The 7,722-nt window shown below is 33.6% G+C and overlaps 1 long non-coding RNA gene across 1 annotated transcript; it reads left to right on the plus strand.

The window, feature by feature from the left end:
* Window positions 1-4,194: 4,194 nt before the first annotated feature.
* On the plus strand, window positions 4,195-6,632 carry LOC120337374 (uncharacterized). Its single transcript, XR_005568952.2, has 3 exons — window positions 4,195-4,674; window positions 5,109-5,202; window positions 6,290-6,632. It is a non-coding gene; the product is annotated as an uncharacterized LOC120337374 (long non-coding RNA).
* The last annotated feature ends 1,090 nt before the right edge of the window (window positions 6,633-7,722 follow it).

The raw sequence follows: 7,722 nt of genomic DNA on the forward strand, positions 1-7,722 counted from the left end.
AAAAAAATGTTACATCCATAAACAAGAGAGCTATGCTCAAATATATGGACACGTCACAAGGTGTCGCTATTTTTCATTCTGACACATAAAAAACGAATCTCTTGAAGTCCACAGAAAATTAACCACTGAAAATTTCAAAGCAATTGGTCCAGTATTCGAAGAGAAAAACTTTTCGAAGAGACTTTTTTTAACGTGTCAAAGAACAAGAACAACAACAACATAATATTGAAACGATCGTTATGTCCACTGACGTGTCCAATAAATGAAAGATAGACTCCGAAGTTTTGTCATAGTCAAGTTGGTAGTTTGAATCATAAATGTACCGATTATACTTTTGTCATCGATACCGATACGCCGATATTTCAAAAAGCCGTTATTGCCGACAATATTACGGACGAGGTAAAAAAAAGTTATTGGCGATCTACTACTGTAGACATTCTTAATTAAGCTCGAGGTACAGGTTAATCACAACATGAGAAAAGATTATGTAAATTAATTTGCACAAACGGTCCTTTACTAGACTTATTACTAACGATTTATTAAAATATTTAAATTATTGCATCTTGAATTTCTTTGTAACTTTGTAAATACGCAAGAAGCGTCTAAACACTTCAATTGAATGTGGATGTTTCATTGTGAAGAGGCGCAAGGAATAGCACAGTTCGATTAGTTTTCGATAAAGGTGGGCTTATAAGTTACAACGATACTTCCCTCGCTTTTTTGGCATTCTTATGAGTTGCTTTTCGACAGTTTAAAATTTAGCGGTCGTTCATTTTTATGTGACTTCATTCTAGTCAGCCAAACACAGTATTATGAAAATTTTAGTCGAACTCAGTCGAAGGCAGGAAGGACACTTCTGATACATAGGATGCAACCAAATACAGAGAACACGTCGAATTCTAAATACAACCGTCTGCCTGACATAAAATAATTATATTTTCATTTGACACGATATCTGAAATGACGTAATTTTTCCAATATTGTACAGTATTTATAGTATTTGCCCATCAACACCAATACATCGCATTAATAACTCACTTCCTCTCAAATCGAGTTTAGCCCGAGTGAGACTAAACTAAACCTATAGAAATAGCCGGGCTTAAGCATGGAACATACTTTACTGTCCCATCCCCATGGGATTCCTATTGTAATAACGAAATTCATTAGGAATTATTAAATTTATGAAATTATAGGTATAATATCTGCTAAATAAGACATGCAAAACGACAATATTTATTGACTTTATTAATTAACTTAAAACTTCAGAAGTATTGTCCAACTATGACAAAGAGTATTACGACCCCATCGCCAAAACTACTCAAAAGAGCTCTTAGTGTTCGTGCAAAGTTCGAGTTACCACTTGAATTGTTTTCTCTTTGCACCTATCTTTTCAATCTTGAAATTTATTCTGATTTTGTATATTTTAGGCAAAGTTTGTAGTCTTGTTTTGTGAAATACTATATTATATACATAAATTAAACGATTAAAGGAATATTTCATGATTTCCACTTGAATAATATGAACTGAAAAAACGATTGTATTAAAATTTGCATGCTTATTCCTTATGCACGATACAAAGATCTAGTTTTCATCTGCAACAAAAAAATCCGTGAGGAAGAATCTATTGTGACATGGAATACAAATACAACATAAAACTCAAGATTGAAATATGCTTGGTCAAATTAAATGTCCATGAAGCCAATAGATTCTTTAGTCTGCCACCCAATATTTTTTTATATGCCAAAGAAGAAATCTGCATAGATCAATGTTGATGGTAGAAATTTATCTTGGCCCTTTCAAATATATGTAAAAGTATCTCAAATTGAATCGGTCCATGTATGGTATACCCTGTGATTGATTGATGTTCGTGACAGTCAAAAACCTGGGGAAAAAATCGTCTGTGAAAATAAAATTACGAAATATAAACAATATACAAAGTACATTGCGTTTGAAAACTTTGTATGTTTTATACTTGAACTTTACACTAATTTTTCGATGTGAAAATTCGAGTCATGCATGATCTCAAAAACTTCGATCAAAAAGAAATCAAGCAAAGAACATTAGGCAGCAGTCAATTATTTAATAACTAGACTAGGGGGTATGTGTCATTGCGTCTTTTCAATAACTTGTCCAAGAAGAATTTATTGTAACGAGGAATACAATAGCATAGCATAAGTTCTAGATTAAAATGCAGTGGGTCAAGATAAATATCTATGATCCCAATGTTTTTTAAATCTTCCACCTACTGCTTTCGATATTACAACGAAAAAATCTGCAAAGACCAATGTTTATGACAGATATTCATCTTGGCCATACCAAATCTTTGTGAAAATACTTTAAATTGAATCAGGCATATATGGTATATCGTTTGATTTGAGGCTGATTGTGGCAATCAAAGCCAAAGAGAAAGAATTGTCTTTGACGATGAATTTCAAAATATAAACAATACACAAAGTACATTGCGTTTAGAAACTTTGCATGTTTCATACTTGATCTTCATAGATTTTTCTGGATTTAGATATTCCAGTCATGCATGATCTCAAAAATTCCGGCCAAAAAGGAATCAAGCAAAGAACATTAGAATAAAAATGTCAACATCCACTTGCTTAGCTATATATGTTATGATCGAACTTGCAGTAAAAAATAAAAATGTTTGGAAGTTCATCTTTTTCTCGTGGCCGAATTAAAACCGGACCGGACTCAAGAAATAACTCAAGAGTCTGGTCAAACTTGCAGGTTAAAACTAAATTAAAAATCATGGATCATCGTCACAGGACGTGACAAGCTATATGTCAGTCCTTGTACTATATTACTGGTACCCCGATACATGTACTGGTAAGTTACCGCATATGATTTTGGGAAGCCTATTATGGGAATGGTAGACTGCGTTATTTGATCTGGTATTCTGAAAATGACTCGGATCTATTGGTTTACGTTGACACTGAATTCTGAAGAATGGATCATCGTCCCAGGGCCCGGAAAAGCTATGACAGTCCCTGTACCGTCGTGGCACCTCGATACAGGTATTGGTAAGTAGGCTAACGCTAATGCATACTGGTATATGATTTTTGGGGAATGGGTGATAAAATATTTTGTTTAGTCTCCCGTGTTCACATATTTGAGCATAGCTCTCTGTTTATATTTACTCTGATACAGGTTCTATTTCAACATCGGAGAAGAATCTACATGAATCATTCATTTTTTTTATCTGATTGAGCTAATCATCTAAAGAGTTTTCCCTTGAAATAAAAAAAAATAACTTTTTATTGGCTGCAAACTCTTTCCCATTTAAGAAATTTTGCGCCACTGTGCTCATTTTAGAGATTATATTGAACTATGTTGCTCTCAACTTGTCACTCCGAAAGAAGTTTTCAGTCGTCAAACGCGGTTCAGCTCTAAACACTTTTTTTTAACAAACACCTGAAGTTGGTTATTCTATTTTCTAGTTAATTTTATTGTTTATTTGATATTTCGCATTAAAGTGTTGCTCACTATAACTGTATACGTGGGAAGTACTACCGCGTAAAAAAACTTGGCAGCATTCATTCAGCTTAAAGTAAAGCCACGCCACGATTTCAAAAACTCGCTGATGGCAAACACGCACAGTTTTTCGCACGTAATTTGTGGAGAAAGAATTTCTATGTAAAAATTAATGTTTTATATTAGTCATTCAATTTTCAATTTTGCGGCCATGAAGTACTATAAGTGTCGTTTAGATTTGGGCATATCCTTGAGTCGCGAGGTTTAGCAAAATTTAATTTTTAAAGAATTTGGGTCGCTTCAAAAAGAGGTTGAGAACCACTGTGATAGACTACACATTTTTTCCATGAACTGCCTTACGTCTTAGCTGTTTTCATGATCGTATTGGCATTACATGCTTCAAGTCTGGTGTTATTTGGTATTTATAAACACTACATTTTCGGTACCTTTTGGCATTTCATTAGTTTTTCGTACCTACGCTCAGAGATCAATATCCCCAAATTCTATGTAAGTGCTCGTGACCTTGATTTAGAAACAAACGTGTGAATAAGACCGTCTGGGACGATGGAATACAAAATATAAAATTCAAATTGTCTGCACGACATGTTTCAATTGTGTATATACAAAGTAAAGCAAAACAAATGAAATCCATAAATAAGGCGCCCAATTTTCATTCCATCAGTTGTGTTCGACCAACGAATGGAAAGACATGGTAGTCCGAAAGAAACCTTTGCGAAATAAAGTCTATCTCAGGCAACTGCTCAATGAGTTGTACTTGACTTTTGTCCAAAGTAGACATGTATTCGCTTTTTTCATCAATGAGGCTTGTAATATTTCTATGGAAATTAGTTTTAAAGGCAGTTTTAAAGGCAATTTTTTAGATGTGAAAAAGATATTTGAAACTGCATAATATCTATTTACAAATATAATGACAATATATTCGGTGAAGACTGTATTTTTTAATTCTTTTTGGTGTGTAGAACTATTTTACTCACATCAAGTTGAAAGAAGAGCATTATCTGCAAATTTAATTTCAAATCAAATATCAATAATTAATTCTTACTACCGATTAAAAATTGATACAACTTTTTTTCTAAGTGTATAAGTATACAGAAATATTGCAACGAGCTATATTAAAATGAAGACGATTTGCATTGTATTATTTGTATCTTTTCTTCTCTTCATTTCATTTGAGTAAGTGGATTATTGTATTTTTGCATCTAATGTGATATAGAAATATACGTAGTAGTAACAAACAAAAAAAGTTGTTATGAAAAATTATTAAAGAATTGTTGTTTTCATTCTTTATCCAAAACAAATTTATATTTTTCTGGTGAGAGTAAATGTTCATCCATTTTAATATGAAGATTATCTTTATAGTGTGATTGTAACTTTGAAGTATCCATTGTAAGAGTTTAATATTAAACCAAATTAAACAACAAAACACCATTTATTATATATACGATTTGGAAGACCAATTTTCTGAATTTATTTGTTATCAGCACATTTTACGAATCAGAAATATACAAATAAAATTGAGTAAATTAACGGACAGGTGTTCGATACACGTAACAATTTCCATATCCATATTGGAGTTTTTATAAATGTTAATTATGTGTTTTTGAAAGGTTGTGTGCTGGAGGGACATGTAATGGGACTTTTTGTAGAGGGTATTGCTGCTTAATTCAACAGCACCAAGATTATGTTGCGAGATGCCTGACTGTAAGTATTTAAATTCAAAGATAATTTTTTCAAAGCCAAGCACTCGCTCAAGTACTCATCTATGATTAAATATGTACACTCTATAATGTTTTTTATTGCGAGTTTTGTGTATTGAATTTCAGAAACATTCAAATTTTTTAAAAATATATCTCGGTTTTCGGTTTTAATTTATTTCATAAATGCAGTATTATTGTATCTAAAATTTGTCAATACCATTTATTGTAGACCTAATTTCATTTGTCTAGCTTCGAAAAATAGGGCGTTTTTTTTTAATTTGGGATTCTGTCGTAATTCACACAAAAACTAAGAATAATATTTTCTGCTGTCCCAGGTTTGTTAAAGCGTATGACTATTGTTCCAAAATAAACAAAAATTTAATTTCAAAAACGCAAAATTGGGATTTTTACGGTTAGTTATCCATGTCGCATCTGACGTTAATCAGTCTTTTTAGATCTTGAAATATTTGGCCGAAGAAGTTATAACTTAGAATTTTTCTATTAATCCCTGGGAAGATGAAAGTCAATCATATGGCGTACCACACCCTCTCGTCTGGTTACCACTCAATTTCGAGTATGGGATTGGTTTTTTTTGTGGGGTGGGAAAAGCAGCTAAAGCGTTTACGTGACTCATCCTACGGAGGAGAGGGGTTTAGCAATCCTCTCGCACATAATTTGGTACTCCTGAAGTATGTGAACCAAGATGGCGGTCACCGGAACGTAGTATGTGTACAAGGTGAGGGTTAGACTATAATTTCAGGTACAAATACTACGGGAGTCAATTGGCTAGACCCCGAACTCGAAATAGAACTAAAATAGGGAAAATTGGAATAAAATTATGGCGTAATCCCTAACCTGGTACAAGTACCACGTTCCGGTGTCCACCATCTTGGTTCACGTACTTCGGGAGTACCCATAATTACCACCCATGGGATTCGAACGTGCAAATCCACCCAGATTAATCAAGGTGCGATGGCAAGCGTATTTTGAACGCTTAGAGCAATGCGCACTAACAACTATCACAATGATATATTTCTATATTGTATTAATAATTTTATTTAATAAATTATAATATACTATTTTTTTTTTAGTCGGAAATTTCTATCTGCTGCAGTGGACGTATGTACTGAGCATGTATATATGTTCATTGGCTTTGTAACCAAAGAATTGACTATTGACTGGGAACGATGGTGCCGTATTTATTCTATATCTAGAAATAACCACAATATCATTATATACTCAGAGTAAACAAAAACGAAATATATATCTTTAAGTAAAATATCCTTAAAAATTTCAATATTCTTCTTAAAATCAAAACCGGGAATAAAGATTATTGTTTTCAATTTGTCTGAACATTTTCAAATGAATGCATTTTTTTGTATTTTGCTAAAGCGATTTGCTTCAATTCTTTCCTGCAAATTTTAAGTAATAGACATCGGAAAAATACAATTCAACAATATTGATTTACTTCAGTGTGGGCTGTAGGAAAATAAATAGTTTTGTTACTTATATAAAAGGACCTTGTTAGATCAGTTCAGTCACTTTCAAAATACAAATCAGCATATGATAGGGCATAAATTAATCCTTGTGACAACCAGCATTCAAAGGTGAGGCTGTGATTCCTTGATGCCTGTTATTGAAGATTTATAAGATGATTTAGAAGTATCCGATATTATGCACGCACTTGGTCCATTAGTTTATGGCTTGTTATTGTACTACTAAAACCAACTGTTTGCGAGTACTACACTAAAGTGGGGCGTCTTAGTAGAGCTCAGTAGCAAGTAACTTTTTACTTTGAACATAATTTCCAGTTCCCAATGTTCAACCGTAGCCAAGCAAAAAACCAACGAGGCGTTGTTGCGTTATATCAGGGGTCGGGAATCTTTTTGGTCAAGAGAGCCATAAAAGGTACATATTTTCAACTGCATTATCGTGCGAGCCATGTAGCATTTCTTCATTCAATCAGGCCTGAAATTTTTACTAGAAAGTCAACACATACAATGTCAATATACATTTAATGTGACTTCTGATGCTGCATGTTGTCACTTCGGGTTTGAGCGGCTGCTCACATGCAGCACAAGTTGAAATCTACGATACTCATCACTCTTCTTTCGTTTAGGCATCTCCGTAGGATTTTAAAACCAGCTTTGCTAGTCCGATTTGAATATGAAAAATACTGTAACTAATACGTTAAAACGAAAGAGAAGCTTTATTCTATTGCTCCTCCTTCTTTACTCTATCACTTTGCGATGTCACAAAATATGTTCCAGAATTCCCTAGTTTTGTCACAAATGTCTGTCTGGTAATTAATTCTCTTAGATAGCATAGACTTGCGCTGGGCGCGCAATCTCAAACGTATTGGCAAACTTTCTGCAAAATTTGGCTATAAAATAGTTTGAAATATCCTAACAATAGTAAGCTTAGCCTCTGAATACTAAATTTTTCTGGGAGCCATAATATGCTGTCACCAAATAAGCCATACATGGCTCGCGAGCCATGGGTTCCCGGCCTCCGCCAAGTCTGG

This window comes from Styela clava, chromosome 10 (assembly GCF_964204865.1).
Source record: "Styela clava chromosome 10, kaStyClav1.hap1.2, whole genome shotgun sequence".
NCBI classification, from domain to species: Eukaryota; Metazoa; Chordata; class Ascidiacea; order Stolidobranchia; family Styelidae; genus Styela; species Styela clava.